Raw genomic sequence first — 20,441 nt, 5'->3', positions numbered from 1 at the left:
CCCATCATTGGTATCAGTGGGAGGAATAGTGTCCCATCATTGGTGTCAGTGGGGGGGAATAGTGCCCCATCATTGGTGTCAGTGGGAGGAATAGTGTCCCATCATTGGTGTCAGTGGGAGGAATAGTGCCCCATCATTGGTATCAGTGGGAGGAATAGTGTCCCATCATTGGTGTCAGTGGGGGGGAATAGTGCCCCATCATTGGTATCAGTGGAAGGAATAGTGCCCCATCATTGGTATCAGTGGAAGGAATAGTGTCCCATCATTGGTGTCAGTGGGGGGGAATAGTGCCCCATCATTGGTATCAGTGGGAGGAATAGTGTCCCATCATTGGTGTCAGTGGGAGGAATAGTGCCCCATCATTGGTATCAGTGGGAGGAATAGTGTCCCATCATTGGTGTCAGTGGGGGGGAATAGTGCCCCATCATTGGTATCAGTGGGAGGAATAGTGTCCCATCATTGGTGTCAGTGGGAGGAATAGTGCCCCATCATTGGTGTCAGTGGGGGGGAATAGTGCCCCATCATTGGTATCAGTGGGAGGAATAGTGTCCCATCATTGGTGTCAGTGGGGGGGAATAGTGCCCCATCATTGGTGTCAGTGGGAGGAATAGTGTCCCATCATTGGTGTCAGTGGGAGGAATAGTGCCCCATCATTGGTATCAGTGGGAGGAATAGTGTCCCATCATTGGTGTCAGTGGGGGGGAATAGTGCCCCATCATTGGTATCAGTGGAAGGAATAGTGCCCCATCATTGGTATCAGTGGAAGGAATAGTGCCCCATCATTGGTATCAGTGGGGGGGGAATAGTGCCCCATCATTGGTATCAGTGGAAGGAATAGTGCCCCATCATTGGTATCAATGGGAGGAATAGTGCCCCATGGGCCGGATAAAGGCAAGCAAAGGACCACATATGGCCCCCGGGGTGCAGTTTGGAGCCCCCGGCTCTACCTCTACCTTTAGACAAGCATTGAAAGAAGATTTAGGCCCGATTTGTACATTTTAACACATGGGGGAAAAAATAAAGAAAAAAAATGCAAAATCTGTTCTAGCAGTGAAAGGGTTAAAGTCGTATTAAAACCAAAAATGTTCCATATTACAGCTCAGCAATCATTGGATGAGGCGGCTGCATTCGTTTTCATTTTTTTATGGCTTCCCCCCCTCTGGTGATCTGGCCAGTAACACACCTCCTCCAACTCTGGATGAAGGAGAACAGGAGGCACACCGGCATTGTCAGTCTGGGGGGAGGGGAGTGTTAGATGGACCGGCGGATTTAGATACACCAACAAACTAAAGCAGAACTCCAGCTCACACTTTATAAGTAGTTACAACACTTTTCTTTTTTCTTTCATTTTGGGATAATGTATTTTACCTGAATAAATAAAATCTGATCATTGTAAGCACCCCTGTCAGTGGAAAACGGTTTGTCTCATCCCTGTAACTGATACATCTGCGAGAGAGCATGTTCTGCTGAAAAACAACAGACTAACTGGCAGGATCACCAGCAATGAAAGCTTAAAAGAAAAAACGAATGCAGCCGCCACATCCAAGAATTGATAAGAAATATTTGCTTTTGGGTCTATATCGAAGGTTTTTTTTTTCCTTCCTCTGGATTGGCTGTGATTGGACGGTTCTGGATCTATTGACATGGTTTCCTGGCGGAGATCACAGGTGACACTATAGGTGGGGGAGGCTCTCCGGAATTATAGCGCCCCGTTCCCGCGTTTAACAAAGCGATCGTTATGATGACAGGTGAAAAATAACGCTTCTATGCTGCAAGCAGTGCCCCCCCCCCCCGGGAGTTGTCATAGAAACCATTCTTAGACTGCTCCACCATTAGAAATAGCGCGCTTCCGATCCACACCGGGGAACGCCGGGCTTCCGAAAACATGAACGTGTCAACCCACCCGTCAGCCATAAGATTATGACCAGCCGTCCAGAACTCCACGACACCTCTGTGGTATCCGGCACTAGCAGATCCTTTAAGCACTTCCCTACTGGGCACTTTTACCCCCCTTCCTGCCCAGGCCAATTTTCAGCGCTGTCACACTTTGAATGACAATTACTCGGTCATGCAACACTGTACACATATGTCATTTTTATCATTTTTTTCATACAAATAGAGCTTACTTTTGGGGGTATTTAATCACCGCTGGGGGGGGGGGGGTATTTTTTGCTAAATAAACAAAAACTTTTTCACAGTTTGTTATAAAATTTTGCAGACAGGTAATTTTTCTCCTTCACTGATGGGCACTGACAGGCTGCACAGATGGGTACTGATGTGTGCTTAGGAGGCTGTACTGATGGGCACTGATGAGGCGGCACAGATGGGCATTGATGGGCACTGACAGGCTGCACAGATGGGCACTGACAGGCTGCAAAGATGGGCATTGATGGGCACTGACAGGCTGCACAGATGGGCACTGATGATGCGGCACTGACAGGCTGCAGAGATGGGCATTGATGGGCACTGACAGGCTGCACAGATGGGCATTGATGGGCACTGACAGGCTGCACAGATGGGCACTGATGGGGCGGCACAGATGGGCACTGACAGGCTGCAAAGATGGGTATTGATGGGCACTGACAGGCTGCACAGATGGGTATTGATGGGCACTGACAGGCTGCACAGATGGGCACTGATGAGGTGGCACAGATGAGCACTGGCAGGCTGCACAGATGGGCACAGATGAGAACTGACAGGCTGCACAGATGGGCATTGATGGGCACTGATGAGGCAGCACTGACAGGCTGCACAGATGGGCATTGATGGGCACTGACAGGCTGCAGAGATGGGCATTGATGGGCACTGACAGGCTGTACAGATGGACACAGATGAGAACTGACAGGCTGTACAGATGGGCACTGACAGGCTGCAAAGATGGGCATTGATGGGCACTGACAGGCTGTACAGATGGGCACTGATGATGCGGCACTGACAGGCTGCAGAGATGGGCATTGATGGGCACTGACAGGCTGCACAGATGGGCACTGATGATGCGGCACTGACAGGCTGCAGAGATGGGCATTGATGGGCACTGACAGGCTGCACAGATGGGCATTGATGGGCACTGACAGGCTGCACAGATGGGCACTGATGGGGCGGCACAGATGGGCACTGACAGGCTGCAAAGATGGGTATTGATGGGCACTGACAGGCTGCACAGATGGGCACAGATGAGGTGGCACAGATGAGCACTGGCAGGCTGCACAGATGGGCACTGACAGGCTGTACAGATGGACACAGATGAGAACTGACAGGCTGCACAGATGGGCATTGATGGGCACTGACAGGCTGCAGAGATGGGCATTGATGGGCACTGACAGGCTGCACAGATGGGCACTGATGAGGTGGCACAGATGAGCACTGGCAGGCTGCACAGATGAGCACTGACAGGCTGTACAGATGGACACAGATGAGAACTGACAGGCTGTACAGATGGACACAGATAAGAACTGACAGGCTGCACAGATGGGCATTGATGGGCACTGACAGGCTGCACAGATGGGCACTGATGAGGTGGCACAGATGAGCACTGGCAGGCTGCACAGATGGGCACTGACAGGCTGTACAGATGGACACAGATGAGAACTGACAGGCTGCACAGATGGGCATTGATGGGCACTGATGAGGCAGCACTGACAGGCTGCACAGATGGGCATTGATGGGCACTGACAGGCTGCACAGATGGGCACTGATGAGGTGGCACAGATGAGCACTGGCAGGCTGCACAGATGGGCACTGGCAGGCTGTACAGGTGGACACAGATGAGAACTGACAGGCTGCACAGATGGGCATTGATGGGCACTGACAGGCTGCAGAGATGGGCATTGATGGGCACTGACAGGCTGCAGAGATGGGCACTGACAGGCTGTACAGATGGACACAGATGAGAACTGACAGGCTGCACAGATGGGCATTGATGGGCACTGATGAGGCAGCACTGACAGGCTGCACAGATGGGCATTGATGGGCACTGACAGGCTGCAGAGATGGGCATTGATGGGCACTGACAGGCTGCACAGATGAGCACTGACAGGCTGTACAGATGGACACAGATGAGAACTGACAGGCTGTACAGATGGACACAGATGAGAACTGACAGGCTGCACAGATGGGCATTGATGGGCACTGACAGGCTGCACAGATGGGCACTGATGGGGCGGCACAGATGGGCACTGACAGGCTGCAAAGATGGGCATTGATGGGCACTGACAGGCTGCACAGATGGGCACTGATGAGGTGGCACAGATGAGCACTGGCAGGCTGCACAGATGGGCACTGACAGGCTGTACAGATGGACACAGATGAGAACTGACAGGCTGCACAGATGGGCATTGATGGGCACTGATGAGGCAGCACTGACAGGCTGCACAGATGGGCATTGATGGGCACTGACAGGCTGCACAGATGGGCACTGATGAGGTGGCAGAGATGAGCACTGGCAGGCTGCACAGATGGGCACTGACAGGCTGTACAGATGGACACAGATGAGAACTGACAGGCTGCACAGATGGGCATTGATGGACACTGACAGGCTGCAGAGATGGGCATTGATGGGCACTGACAGGCTGCACAGATAAGCACTGACAGGCTGTACAGATGGACACAGATGAGAACTGACAGGCTGCACAGATGGGCATTGATGGGCACTGATGAGGCAGCACTGACAGGCTGCACAGATGGGCATTGATGGGCACTGATGAGGCAGCACTGACAGGCTGCAGAGATGGGCATTGATGGGCACTGACAGGCTGCACAGATGAGCACTGACAGGCTGTACAGATGGACACAGATGAGAACTGACAGGCTGTACAGATGGACACAGATGAGAACTGACAGGCTGCACAGATGGGCATTGATGGGCACTGACAGGCTGCACAGATGGGCACTGATGGGGCGGCACAGATGGGCACTGACAGGCTGCAAAGATGGGCATTGATGGGCACTGACAGGCTGCACAGATGGGCACTGATGAGGTGGCACAGATGAGCACTGGCAGGCTGCACAGATGGGCACTGACAGGCTGTACAGATGGACACAGATGAGAACTGACAGGCTGCACAGATGGGCATTGATGGGCACTGATGAGGCAGCACTGACAGGCTGCACAGATGGGCATTGATGGGCACTGACAGGCTGCACAGATGGGCACTGATGAGGTGGCAGAGATGAGCACTGGCAGGCTGCACAGATGGGCACTGACAGGCTGTACAGATGGACACAGATGAGAACTGACAGGCTGCACAGATGGGCATTGATGGGCACTGACAGGCTGCAGAGATGGGCATTGATGGGCACTGACAGGCTGCACAGATAAGCACTGACAGGCTGTACAGATGGACACAGATGAGAACTGACAGGCTGCACAGATGGGCATTGATGGGCACTGATGAGGCAGCACTGACAGGCTGCACAGATGGGCATTGATGGGCACTGATGAGGCAGCACTGACAGGCTGCAGAGATGGGCATTGATGGGCACTGACAGGCTGCACAGATGAGCACTGACAGGCTGTACAGATGGACACAGATGAGAACTGACAGGCTGTACAGATGGACACAGATGAGAACTGACAGGCTGCACAGATGGGCATTGATGGGCACTGACAGGCTGCACAGATGGGCACTGATGGGGCGGCACAGATGGGCACTGACAGGCTGCAAAGATGGGCATTGATGGGCACTGACAGGCTGCACAGATGGGCACTGATGAGGTGGCACAGATGAGCACTGGCAGGCTGCACAGATGGGCACTGACAGGCTGTACAGATGGACACAGATGAGAACTGACAGGCTGCACAGATGGGCATTGATGGGCACTGATGAGGCAGCACTGACAGGCTGCACAGATGGGCATTGATGGGCACTGACAGGCTGCACAGATGGGCACTGATGAGGTGGCAGAGATGAGCACTGGCAGGCTGCACAGATGGGCACTGACAGGCTGTACAGATGGACACAGATGAGAACTGACAGGCTGCACAGATGGGCATTGATGGGCACTGACAGGCTGCAGAGATGGGCATTGATGGGCACTGACAGGCTGCACAGATAAGCACTGACAGGCTGTACAGATGGACACAGATGAGAACTGACAGGCTGCACAGATGGGCATTGATGGGCACTGATGAGGCAGCACTGACAGGCTGCACAGATGGGCATTGATGGGCACTGATGAGGCAGCACTGACAGGCTGCAGAGATGGGCATTGATGGGCACTGACAGGCTGCACAGATGAGCACTGACAGGCTGTACAGATGGACACAGATGAGAACTGACAGGCTGTACAGATGGACACAGATGAGAACTGACAGGCTGCACAGATGGGCATTGATGGGCACTGACAGGCTGCACAGATGGGCACTGATGGGGCGGCACAGATGGGCACTGACAGGCTGCAAAGATGGGCATTGATGGGCACTGACAGGCTGCACAGATGGGCACTGATGAGGTGGCACAGATGAGCACTGGCAGGCTGCACAGATGGGCACTGACAGGCTGTACAGATGGACACAGATGAGAACTGACAGGCTGCACAGATGGGCATTGATGGGCACTGATGAGGCAGCACTGACAGGCTGCACAGATGGGCATTGATGGGCACTGACAGGCTGCACAGATGGGCACTGAGGCAGCACAAATTAGCACTGACAGGCTGCACAAATGGGCATTGATGGGCACTGACAGGCTGCACAAATGGGCATTGATGGGCACTGATGCGGCGGCACTGACAGGCTGCAGAGATGGGCATTGATGGGCACGGACAGGCTGCACAGATGGGCACTGATGAGGCAGCACTGACGTGTGCTTATGAGGCTGCACTGATGAGGCGGCACTGAGAGGCATTGACAGGCTGCACAGATAGGCATTGATGAGGCGGCACGGATAGGTGGAACTAATGGGCACTGACTGGCAGCACTGATGGGACTGCACTAATAAGGACATTGATTATCAGTGTAGATGTCCCTTTTACTCAAGCCGGTTCTCGGCTCTCCGTGCTCATCTGTGATTGGACACAGCTGATCACATGGTAACAAGCCACTGAATGGCTCTTTACCTCGATCTGTGATTAGCGGTATCCGGAGGACGATGATGTCAGAGCACGCTGCCCACGCCCCGCAGCAGGCACGATCACGGGAGGCCATCATATGACGCCTTCCCATGAACTGGACAGCCGCACTGTAGACATCGTTTGGTTTTAGCGCGGTCGGCAAGTGGATAAGTAGTGATACGCCGAAATTTCAGCCGCTGGAAATTATCGGCTGAAAATAGGGTTTTCAGCATTGTGCCTAAAGAAAAAAAAAAAAAAAGCGCCAATATCCTGGCGAAAATGCGATTTTACTGTACTTATGGTGCTTGTGGTGTGTTTTTCGTAGGATGTATGACTGAAAAAATTCATGAAAAAGGCAACAGGTGCATTTTTGATGCGTTCTTGTTGTGTTTTAAATGAATTTCAATAGGGAGGTGCGTCTTTGGTGCGGCTTGCCAAATATGCACCAAAAATGCAGAAAGCGGGATTTTTAACACGGCTTCAAAATGTGCTGATAATGGCCGACAATAAATTCATAATCATTAATATGTCACACGGTATTTGAGCAGCAATTTATCAAACATGATTTTTTTGGAAAAAACACTTTCATGAATTAAAAAAAAAAAAAAAAAAAAGGAAAAGACACGACACTTAAGTTAGCCCAATCTTTTTGTATAATGTCAAAGATGATGTTACGCCGAGTCAATAGATACCAAACATGTTGAAATTGCGCGCACTCGTGGAATGGCGCCAAACTTGGGAATTAAAAAATTGACATAGGCGACACTTTAAAAATGTTTACAGGTTACCAAAGTTACAGAGGAAGTCTAGTGCTAGAATAATGATTGCTCTCTAATGACCGCTGCAATACCTCAGGTGTGTGGTCTGAACACCATTTACATATGTGGGAGTGACTTATGTATGAGTTTGCTTCTGCATACCAGCACAGAGAGGTGGGGGCACATGCAACGGTGGCTGGTGCTCCATTTTTGGGGGGGGGGGGGCGGCTTCAAACAAACCAACCGTCACCCCCCCACCCGGTTTGGTCCATTAGTCAAAACCCCCCCCCCAGTTTGGTCTGTTAGTCAAAATCCCCCCCGACAGTAGCTACTAGCGGGTTGGACCCCCTTTATTAGGTCCTCCTTGCTAGTAGCGGGTTGGACCCCTTTATTACGTCCCCCTTGCTAGTAGAGAGTTGGACCCCTTTATTAGGTCCCCCTTGCTAGTAGCGGGTTGGACCCCCTTTATTAGGTCCCCCTTGCTAGTAGTGGGTTGGACCCCCTTTATTACGTCCCCCTTGCTAGTAGAGAGTTGGACCCCCTTTATTAGGTCCCCCTTGCTAGTAGTGGGTTGGACCCCCTTTATTAGGTCCCCCTTGCTAGTAGAGAGTTGGACCCCTTTATTAGGTCCCCCTTGCTAGTAGCGGGTTGGACCCCCTTTATTAGGTCCCCCTTGCTAGTAGTGGGTTGGACCCCCTTTATTAGGTCCCCCTTGCTAGTAGTGGGTTGGACCCCCTTTATTAGGTCCCCCTTGCTAGTAGCGGGTTGGACCCCCTTTATTAGGACCTCCTTGCTAGTAGTGGGTTGGACCCCCTTTATTAGGTCCCCCTTGCTAGTAGCGGGTTGGACCCCCTTTATTAGGTCCCCCTTGCTAGTAGCGGGTTGGACCCCCTTTATTAGGACCTCCTTGCTAGTAGTGGGTTGGACCCCCTTTATTAGGTCCCCCTTGCTAGTAGCGGGTTGGACCCCCTTTATTAGGACCTCCTTGCTAGTAGCGGGTTGGACCCCCTTTATTAGGACCTCCTTGCTAGTAGTGGGTTGGACCCCCTTTATTAGGTCCCCCTTGCTAGTAGCGGGTTGGACCCCCTTTATTAGGACCTCCTTGCTAGTAGCGGGTTGGACCCCCTTTATTAGGTCCCCCTTGCTAGTAGCGGGTTGGACCCCCTTTATTAGGACCTCCTTGCTAGTAGCGGGTTGGACCCCCTTTATTAGGTCCCCCTTGCTAGTAGAGAGTTGGACCCCTTTATTAGGTCCCCCTTGCTAGTAGCGGGTTGGACCCCCTTTATTAGGTCCCCCTTGCTAGTAGCAGGTTGGACCCCCTTTATTAGGGGTGCTTGCAATAATCAGCAATTTTTTTTATTTGTGTCAAACCTTTATCTTAGTAATACTGTAATTGATTATTAATTGTGAGCTGACTGAGTTTGGCTTCAATATGTTAGTGTATTTAAATCTGCTAGTGTATCTAACACTCTCCTTCCCCCCAGACTGACAATGCTGTTGTCCAAAAGGTGCCCCCTGTGCTCCTTCATCTAGAGTGGGGGGGGGGGGGGGGCTCTAATACAGGAGGTTTGTTACTACTGGCCAGATCGCCAGCTGAAAGCAGGAGGGGGGGAAAACCCCTAAAAAAGAAAATGAATGCAGCCACCGCATCTAATGATTATTAATCTGCAATAAACTAAATTTTTTGTTTTGGGCTAAACCTCTTCCCACCCGCTCTACAGCTACAGGATTACATTGCCGGGAGGGCATCTGTGGGCATCTGTGGGCGTCCTCCTGTGATCATGCTGCCCATGCACCCTCCTTAGGAAACAGCTGATCACAGATCAGATTAAAGGGCCAATCACAGCGGCCCTTCACCATGTCATCAGCTGTGTCCAATGACAGCGGATCACAATGTAAACACAAGCCGGTCATCGGCATTCCTTTCCTCACGCTGACAGAGAGAAGAAGAGAGGAGAAGAAGAAGAGAGGAGAAGAAGAAGAGAGGAGAAGAAGAAGAGAGGAGAAGAAGAAGAGAGGAGAAGAAGAAGAGAGGAGAAGAAGAAGAGAGGAGAAGAAGAAGAGAGGAGAAGAGGAAGAGAGGAGAAGAGAGGAGAAGAAGAAGAGAGGAGAAGAAGAAGAGAGGAGAAGAAGAAGAGAGGAGAAGAGGAAGAGAGGAGAAGAGAGGAGAAGAAGAAGAGAGGAGAAGAAGAAGAGAGGAGAAGAAGAAGAGAGGAGAAGAAGAAGAGAGGAGAAGAAGAAGAGAGGAGAAGAAGAAGAGAGGAGAAGAAGAAGAGAGGAGAAGAAGAAGAGAGGAGAAGAGAGGAGAAGAAGAAGAGAGGAGAAGAAGAAGAGAGGAGAAGAGGAAGAGAGGAGAAGAGGAAGAGAGGAGAAGAGAGGAGAAGAAGAAGAGAGGAGAAGAAGAAGAGAGGAGAAGAAGAAGAGAGGAGAAGAAGAAGAGAGGAGAAGAAGAAGAAGAGAGGAGAAGAAGAAGAGAGGAGAAGAAGAAGAGAGGAGAAGAAGAAGAAGAAGAAGAAGAAGAAGAGAGGAGAAGAAGAAGAAGAGAGGAGAAGAAGAAGAAGAGAGGAGAAGAAGAAGAGAGGAGAAGAAGAAGAGAGGAGAAGAAGAAGAGAGGAGAAGAAGAAGAGAGGAGAAGAGAGGAGAGCCGATAACTGGCGTTTGTGAAAGGGACATCTACACTGATTATCAGTGCAGTCCCAAGAGGGCCCATCAGTGGTGCCAATCAGTGCTCATCAGTGTCACCTATCAAAGTGCCCGCCAGTGCCCTTTAGAGCAGCCTATCAGTGCCAATCAGTGCCCACCACCAGTGCTGCCAGTGTCACCTATCAGATTGCCCTTTAGTGCAGCCCATCAGTACCCATCAGTGTCGCCCCATCAGTGCCGCCTATCAGTGGCCTTTAATGTAGCCTATCAATGCCCATCAGTGGTGCTTACCAGTGCCGCCTATCAGTTCCCTTTATAGCAGCCCATCAGTGCCCTTTGGTGCCGCCTATCACTGCCCATCAGTGCCCTTTAGTGCAGCCCATCAGTGCACATCAGTGGAGAACAAAATTACCTGTTTGCTCAATTTTTTAACAAACTATGAAAAACGTTTTTTTTCCTTTGCTCAAAAATGTATTTTGTTAGTTTAGCTAAAAATGTTAAAAAAACAAACAAACAAACAAACACACCACTGCTGATAAAATACCACTAGTGTAGCATGACCGCGTAATTGTCATTCAAAGAGTGACAGCTCTGAAAGATGAAATTTGGCCTGGGCAGGAAGGGGGTAAAAGTGCCCCGGTATTGAAGGGGTTAATACCGCTTTAATTACAACTAAATAATAATAGAGATTTTATTTGGATTTATTTGCAGTGATTGTATTACAATGTATGGAGTTCTATAATTAGGAGATGATGAGAGTTCACTTTATGTTACAGAACGACATCTATATGAAAAGTGACGGTGTGTATATATATATATATATATATATATATATATATTGGGGTGAATCAATCGCTGTCATTTACAATGAATGGACCTGGAAGATTCACCTGCACTGAATGTCTGCTGAGGCCCCGTTCACATCGGGGGATTTGGGATGGAGGGCGGAATCGCTGAATTCATGGTAAAGGGATTCATTTTTAATGACATCACAAACATGGTGCAGTTTTGCTGTAAGGTAACTGCGGCAAACGGCATTGTGCGAAGCTCGTCACCGCAAAGCAGCTCCTTTCTGGGCAGCAAGCGTCCCACGACGCAGAGCGACAACCATGGCAAAACCCACACCGCGTCTGAGGTACCATTAAAAATGAATGGCATTCAAACATGCGTGGCGCGTTTTTACCACGACTACAGTGCGATTTGGAATCGCAGGCAGGATGGCGGTAATTCTGCCCTCCATCCCAAATTGCCAAATGTGAATGGGGGCGGAATATTTCGTAAACTAAACAAAAAAAAAATGTGCATTTTGCCGCGCATTTCGGAAACGCGCTGCAATCACAGGTCGCATTTGCGGTGCCATCAAGGCCGGGTTCACATTAATGCGAATTGGATGAGGATTTCAATTCGCATGACAGGAGGCTGTGACCGGCTCTCTATGGACGGGGGGGGCCGCCGGGCGCACTGGAAAAGGGTCCTGTGCGTCTTTGGCTCCGTTTCAGGTCTGAATTCAGACCCAATTCTCACCTGAAATGGAGCAGAGGGACGTCCCGGACCCCCCCAGTATATGTGATCCCGGCCTGACTGCTGATGGCGAGGGTGGCAGATGTGTGTTCCTCACAAGACAAAACGTGCTACAAACACGCCAAAACGCGCATCAAAAGACCGCCAGGCGTCAGCTACGGGTACCCGAGCGCCCAGATGTGAACGACCACCATGGAAATACACCGAACGACACAACACTCGGGTGAGAACGTCTGTCCCTGTATGAGGTCATATCGATCTACTGACAGTTCTGTGTGTGTCCATTCTATACATGTCATATATTATATATACAGATTTTTAAAGAGGCAATGCAGTGTGAAGAGATCTGTATATATATATATATATATATATATATATATATATATATATATATATATATATATATATATATATATACACATATACACACACACCCACACACCACCAATGAGAGTGCAGTGTACATATATACAGTTATATTACATGTATGGCAATACAATGTATCAGTATAGATGTATATTACATTAATGGCAGCACTCAGTATGTATATAGATTTATATTAAATGTATACTTACAATGATATAATGAATCGTACTAAAATATATTAATATATATATATATATATATATATATATATATATATATACACACACACACACATTTTTTTTTTTATATTACTATACAATGTATATGCATAGGTGTATATATTATATTATTAATGACAGTACAATGTATCAGTATACATGTATTACACTTATAATAACAGTACCGTATGTAATATATATATATATATATATATATATATATATATATGGTAGTGTAGTTGTGTATTAAATATATGACAGTACTCAGTATTTACTTATAATGATAGTACAAGTGTATATATATATATATAATATTTAGATATATGTATGATGACTGTACAAGGTGTATGTAAAGAAATTATAATATCTCTCTCAATACAGTAGAACAGTATAGATTTATATTATACTTACAATGACAGTACAAATATATATATATATATATGTATACGGCAGTTCAGTGATGATATGTATATAATACAATGTATCAGTACAGGTGACATCACAGTGATTATATATAGATTGATATTCCAGTGACAGTACAATGTATATACAATGTATCATCCCAGTGACAAACTATAAGGACAATGTATATTATATATAATCCTTATAATGAGAATACAATGTATCAGTATGGAGATCAGCTCAGTGATTATATATATAGATGGATATGATGGTGACAGTACAATATATATATACAATGTATAAGCGCAATGTGTGTATTATAGGAGATGAAGAGGTTACATTGTATCCAGTGTCACACACACAGTATATATAAATACAGTATACACACACAGTATATATATATATATACAGTATACACACACACAGTATATATACAGTACACACGCAGTATATAGAGACACACAGAGCATGCCTCGCACTCACCTCTCCTCCTCTCTCCTCCGGACAGCCTGATCTGCCAGACGTGGAGAGAGTCCGCTCAGCCTGACAGCTCTCGCCCCGCCCTCAAGAGCCGCTGATTCGCCCCGCTGACAGTTGCTATGGGATCGGTCCTCGCCTATTGGCTCCGCCGCCCATCTGTCATCCCCTGGAGGGCGGGGCGCGTCCCGCTCGCCTTTCTCCCCTAGGTAAGGAAAAAAGGGGGCGGTGTACCAGGAGCCTTGAGTGGGGCGGGGCGATGGGAGGGGCGTCGCTTGTTTACCAACGCGTGCTCGGGCCCGGGGATGCGCATGCGGAGTGGCGAGGGAGCGTGACCGGCGCGCGTGCTGCACTAGTGGGAAGAGAGATCAGATTACACGGACCGGTTGCTCGTGGTAAGCAGTGCTCGGTGTCCTGAGAGCAGCATGGAGGCTGTCATTCTGATCCGATGGCTTCACTACTTTAACCCTTTAGCTGCTAAAAAAAAAATTTAGGTTTTTTTTTTTTTTTTTTTTTTTTTTTTAGGCCTGAAGTTTAGTTAAACCCCCAAACTTTATATGTTTTCTGGAAAGACCCTGGAGAATAAAATGGGGGTAGTTCCAATCATTTTTTTATGTCACATGACTTTCACACAACACTATAAAAATATAATATATATATATATATAATAATATATATAAAATGCTAAATTTTAGTAAAAAAATACACCAAGCTTCATTTTCAGGCACAAAACACAATACATCACCCAATGTTTTCGTACAATATAAAAGATAAGGTTGCGCCGCCAGGAGGTGCGGCCTAAGATCACATGACCACCCTGATTGGCTGTCACATGGTCCGAACACTCCCGATCACAAGGAGCAATGGGGATCTTTCGGTGAGGGTGACGGTGACTGTGCCGGGAGAGCACAACCTGGACACGGGGGCGTTGGGGGAAGTTCACACAAATATGCAGCACCTTCGGCGCTAAGGACCAGACGCAGAGAGGTCGCAGATTTGTGTATGGCCAGCACCAAGGGGTTACGTTCTCGGGGGTAACTTTCATTTTTTTTTTTTTTAATTCACAGAACACTATTTTTAATCACACACAGGACAAAAAAAGTCCCCCATGACCTATGTCAGGGGTGTCAAACTTTCATTGTAGTATAGTTGCCCTCAAAGGGCCGGTTGTATCTGGTGTGCGCGACGCACTGAGTTCAGGAGTGCTCTATGTACAGAGGGCAGAGTTCAGGGGTGTGCTATGTACAGAGTGCAGAGTTCAGGAGTGCTCTATGTACAGAGGGCAGAGTTCAGGAGTGCGCTATGTACAGAGGGCAGAGTTCAGGAGTGCTCTATGTACAGAGGGCAGAGTTCAGGGGTGCGCTATGTACAGAGTGCAGAGTTCAGGAGTGCTCTATGTACAGAGGGCAGAGTTCAGGAGTGCTCTATGTACAGAGGGCAGAGTTCAGGAGTGCGCTATGTACAGAGTGCAGAGTTCAGGAGTGCGCTATGTACAGAGGGCAGAGTTCAGGAGTGCTCTATGTACAGAGGGCAGAGTTCAGGGGTGTGCTATGTACAGAGTGCAGAGTTCAGGAGTGCGCTATGTACAGAGGGCAGAGTTCAGGAGTGCTCTATGTACAGAGTGCAGAGCTCAGGAGTGCGCTATGTACAGAGGGCAGAGTTCAGGAGTGCTCTATGTACAGAGTGCAGAGTTCAGGAGTGCGCTATGTACAGAGGGCAGAGCTCAGGAGTGCACTATGTACAGAGGGCAGAGTTCAGGAGTGCGCTATGTACAGAGGGCAGAGTTCAGGAGTGCGCTATGTACAGAGGGCAGAGTTCAGGAGTGCTCTATGTACAGAGGGCAGAGTTCAGGAGTGCTCTATGTACAGAGGGCAGAGTTCAGGAGTGCTCTATGTACAGAGGGCAGAGTTCAGGAGTGCGCTATGTGCAGAGTTCAGGAGTGCGCTATGTGCAGAGTTCAGGAGTGCTCTATGTACAGAGGGCAGAGTTCAGGAGTGCTCTATGTACAGAGGGCAGAGTTCAGGAGTGCGCTATGTACAGAGGGCAGAGTTCAGGAGTGCTCTATGTACAGAGGGCAGAGTTCAGGAGTGCTCTATGTACAGAGTGCAGAGTTCAGGAGTGCTCTATGTACAGAGTGCAGAGTTCAGGAGTGCTCTATGTACAGAGTGCAGAGTTCAGGAGTGCTCTATGTACAGAGGGCAGAGTTCAGGAGTGCTCTATGTACAGAGGGCAGAGTTCAGGAGTGCTCTATGTACAGAGGGCAGAGTTCAGGAGTGCTCTATGTACAGAGGGCAGAGTTCAGGAGTGCTCTATGTACAGAGGGCAGAGTTCAGGAGTGCTCTATGTACAGAGGGCAGAGTTCAGGAGTGCGCTATGTACAGAGGGCAGAGTTCAGGAGTGCTCTATGTACAGAGGGCAGAGTTCAGGAGTGCTCTATGTACAGAGGGCAGAGTTCAGGAGTGCTCTATGTACAGAGGGCAGAGTTCAGGAGTGCGCTATGTGCAGAGTTCAGGAGTGCTCTATGTACAGAGGGCAGAGTTCAGGAGTGCTCTATGTACAGAGGGCAGAGTTCAGGAGTGCTCTATGTACAGAGGGCAGAGTTCAGGAGTGCGCTATGTACAGAGGGCAGAGTTCAGGAGTGCGCTATGTACAGAGGGCAGAGTTCAGGAGTGCGCTATGTACAGAGGGCAGAGTTCAGGAGTGCTCTATGTACAGAGTGCAGAGTTCAGGAGTGCTCTATGTACAGAGGGCAGAGTTCAGGAGTGCTCTATGTACAGAGGGCAGAGTTCAGGAGTGCTCTATGTACAGAGGGCAGAGTTCAGGAGTGCTCTATGTACAGAGGGCAGAGTTCAGGAGTGCTCTATGTACAGAGGGCAGAGTTCAGGAGTGCGCTATGTGCAGAGTTCAGGAGTGCTCTATGTACAGAGGGCAGAGTTCAGGAGTGCGCTATGTACAGAGTGCAGACTTCAGGAGTGCTCTATGTACAGAGGGCAGACTTCAGGAGTGCTCTATGTACAGAGGGCAGACTTCAGGAGTGCTCTATGTACCGAGGGCAGACTTCAGGAGTGCTCTATGTACAGAGGGCAGACTTCAGGAGTGCTCTATGTACAGAGGGCAGAGTTCAGCAGTGCTCTATGTACAGAGGGCAGAGTTCAGCAGTGCTCTATGTACAGAGGGCAGAGTTCAGCAGTGCTCTATGTACAGAGGGCAGAGTTCAGCAGTGCTCTATGTACAGAGGGCAGAGTTCAGCAGTGCTCTATGTACAGAGGGCAGAGTTCAGGAGTGCGCTATGTACAGAGGGCAGAGTTCAGGAGTGCGCTATGTACAGAGGGCAGAGTTCAGGAGTGCGCTATGTACAGAGGGCAGAGTTCAGGAGCGCACTAAGTGCAGAGTTCAGGGGTGTGCTATGTGCAGAGTTCAGGAGTGCGCCATGTACAGAGGGCAGGGTTTAGGGGTGAGCTGTGTACAGAGTGCAGGGTTTAGGGATGTTCTGTGTACAGAGTGCAGGGTTTAGGGGTACACTATGCACAGTGTGGAACCCCAACCCCCCCTCCCAAAGCTCCTTCATATCTCTCTTTCCTTCCTGACCCGGCTCTAGCACCCCCCTATGTAGACCCCTCTGCCTCGCCGGGAGATGATTCTCCCTCTCAGATTCTGGAGATCTGTCCCCACCACGCCCTGCTAGGAGCGCTCGCAGGGATTGGTTAGTTCCTGACAGTGGGGAGCCGGAGCAGAGGGCGAGTACCAGAGGGGGTGGACTAAAGTTCCAGCACAATGCTGCTCCAATCCTGGTGTAAGGGGCCACATGACGAGGCTTGAAGGGCCGCATCTGCCCCCCGTGCCTCGTGTTTGACATGTCATGATTTTTTTGGTGCTTGATGATTCGCGGTTGGCTCTCCCCGGCACCGCAATGTTCCCACACGTCACAGTGATCTTCCTAGGAGCCCGCCCCCTGCTGATCTCTGCTGTAATTGGACACAACACAAGTGTCAGTCAGTGCCCCTCGCAGCCGGGGTCGGTCAGTACAGCAGAGCTCAGAATGGGGGAGGGAGAAGCAGCACAAGGAGCTGATTAGTTTTGCTGCAGTGCTCACGTACTGACAATAGGCATGCTGATAGATGGAGAGAGCAGAGTGAGGAGCTCATCTTTCTGCCACTGTGCTGTGTCTATCAGCCTCTTGCAGTCCTCGTACAGCAGAGCTCAGACCGAGGGATGGAGAAGCAGCACAAGGAGCTAATCAGATGTGCTGCAGTGCTCATGTACTAATAAGGGGCATGCTGATAGGAGAGAGCAGAGTGATGGGGAGATGAACTTTCAGTGTCTTGTAGTCTCTGTACAGCAGAACTCAGACAGGGGAAGTGGTGGAGAAGCAGTACAGGGTGCTAACAAAGGGGCATGCTGATAGAGGGGGAGAGCAGAGTGACACAGCAGAGCTCAGACTGGGGGATGGAGAAGCAGCACAAGGGGGGGAAATCAGTTGTGCTGCAATGCTCATGTACTAATAAGGGGACATGCTGATAGAAGGAGAGAGCAGAGTGACAGGGAGATTAGTTTATCAGCCTGCTGCTTCTATAATTTCCTTGCAATCCCTGTACAGCAGAGCTCCAACTGGGGGATGGAGAAGCAGCACAAGGAGCCAATCGGTTGTGCTGCGGTGCTTGTGTACTAACAAGGGGCATGCTGATAGAATTAGAGAGCATAGTGACAGAGATGAGCTTATTGGTCCGCTGCTTCTCCTTTCACTGTCCAATAACAGTCTAGGGGAGGGACAAGGGGAGGGACAAGACCTGTAAGTGTTACTGAACTGCAGCAAAGGAAACTCTTCTGTCCTGCTGAACTGTGCGGCAGAGCTGTGTAAATCTCAGGGTTGGATGGACAGAAGGTCACCTCCCCCTGGCATTCCCTCGCTTTGTACAACGCCGCGGAGTATGTCAGCGCTATCAGTCAATCTTCAGCCACTATTGCCGGGAGGATCCTTTGATCTGTAATACTAAATGCCGCCCTGAGGAGCCCCGAGGATGAATGCCAGCTTTGCCCGCTCTCCTCTGACCCGACACACGTCACAGCGCCCCCCCCCCCCCCTCCCCTCCCCCCGCCGACCACAGGACCGCACCGTCAGCGATCGCATATTTTAGGATCTTTTTCTTTTTCCGGGAATCCACGAGGGAGAGAAATATTTGTGTTTTGCGGGTTGGAAGCGGCCAGTTGGTGGAGACAGGTGACGGCGAATTCCTGGCTAGAAAAGAAACCGTCCGGCACGCCGATCATTCCACCCGGGGGGCTAAATATAAGACCCCGTCACCCCCGTCACATGACCGCCTCACTCTACAATCCGGTACGCCGATCATTCCACCCGGGGGGCTAAATATAAGACCCCGTCACCCCGTCACATGACCGCGTCACTCTACAACCCGGCACGCCGATCATTCCACCCGGGGGGCTAAATATAAGACCCCGTCACCCCGTCACATGACCGCGTCACTCTACAATCCGGGACGGATCCGCACCTCCATCTCAGGAACCCGGCGACCTCATCTCACCCCGGACAGCGCCCTCCATACTGCGCCATTTTGGAGACCTTCAAGGGCCAGTCCACAAATGACAATTCTACTCAAAACCGGGGTCACAGCTCCTGGTTTAGTTCATGAGCTTCCTTAACCCCTTCAATACTGGACACTTTACCCCCCTTCCTACCCAGGCCAGCTTTCAGCGCTGTCACACTTTGAATGACAATTGCGCGGTCATGTGACACTGTCTTTTTGAGACAGAGCTTTCTTTGGGTGGGATTTAACCAATTCCCACCCGCCCACCGTATTGTCAAATGAGAGGCGGCAGTTCTTGTTCTGAGGTGACGTCATCAGACGCAGCGCGGTGATCAGTAGTGCGCTCTGTCTCTGGGACACGGCACATCACCAATCTCGGTAAAGAGCCAATGACGCTGCTCTTTATCTATGTGATCAGCCGTGTCCAATCACATGTAAGCACAGAACTGACAGCTATCAGCATTCCTCTCCTCACACTTACAGAGGGAGAGGAGAGCGGATCAGTGGCATCTCCTCACAGGGGAGATCTGCAGATAATCAGTGCCCATCAGTGCAGCCTCATCAGTGCCCTTCAATGCAGCCTCATCAGTGCCCTTCGGTGCAGCCTCATCAGTGCCCTTCGGTGCAGCCTCATCAGTGCCCTTCGGTGCAGCCTCATCAGTGCCCTTCAGTGCAGCCTCATCAGTGCAGCCTCATCAGTGCCCTTCAGTGCAGCCTCATCAGTGCCCTTCGGTGCAGCCTCATCAGTGCCCTTCGGTGCAGCCTCATCAGTGCCCTTCAGTGCAGCCTCATCAGTGCAGCCTCATCAGTGCCCATCAGTGCAGCCTCATCAGTGCCCATCAGTGCAGCCTCATCAGTGCCCATCGGTGCAGCCTCATCAGTGCCCTTCGGTGCAGCCTCATCAGTGCCCTTCGGTGCAGCCTCATCAGTGCCCTTCAGTGCAGCCTCATCAGTGCAGCCTCATCAGTGCCCATCAGTGCAGCCTCATCAGTGCCCATCAGTGCAGCCTCATCAGTGCCCTTCGGTGCAGCCTCATCAGTGCCGCCTCATCAGTGCCCTTCGGTGCAGCCTCATCAGTGCAGCCTCATCAGTGCCCTTCGGTGCAGCCTCATCAGTGCCCATCGGTGCAGCCTCATCAGTGCCCATCGGTGCAGCCTCATCAGTGCAGTGTCCATCAGTGCAGCCTCATCAGTGCCCATCAACGAAGGAGAAAAATTACTTATTTACAACCTTTTATAGCAAACTAAAGAAAAACTATTTTTTAATTTATTTTCACAATTTTCGGTCTTTCTTTTTTTTTTTTTTTTTTTTTTTTTTTTAGCAAACCCCCCCCAACCCCCCCCCCCCCCCCCGTGGTTTTAATACCACCAAAAGAAAACCCTATTTGTCACAAAACAATGATACAAATGTCCTATGTGTAGAGTGTTACATGACCGTGTAATTGTCATTCAAAGAGTGACAGC

The 20,441-nt window shown here is 49.9% G+C and overlaps 1 protein-coding gene across 1 annotated transcript in view; it reads right to left on the bottom strand.

Annotated features, from left to right (window-relative positions):
* Positions 1–13,550, bottom strand: part of LOC141113735 (ras-related protein Rab-40B) — a 110,242-nt gene extending 96,692 nt beyond the window's left edge. The window contains exon 1 of the mRNA XM_073607020.1: positions 13,442–13,550. The gene's annotated coding sequence lies outside the window, so the exon portion shown is untranslated. The remainder of the gene's footprint in view (positions 1–13,441) is intronic.
* Between the last annotated feature and the right edge of the window lie 6,891 nt (positions 13,551–20,441).

The sequence above is a fragment of the Aquarana catesbeiana genome, linkage group LG12 (assembly GCF_042186555.1).
Source record: "Aquarana catesbeiana isolate 2022-GZ linkage group LG12, ASM4218655v1, whole genome shotgun sequence".
NCBI classification, from domain to species: Eukaryota; Metazoa; Chordata; class Amphibia; order Anura; family Ranidae; genus Aquarana; species Aquarana catesbeiana.
This window is presented reverse-complemented; position numbering and strand designations above follow the sequence as displayed.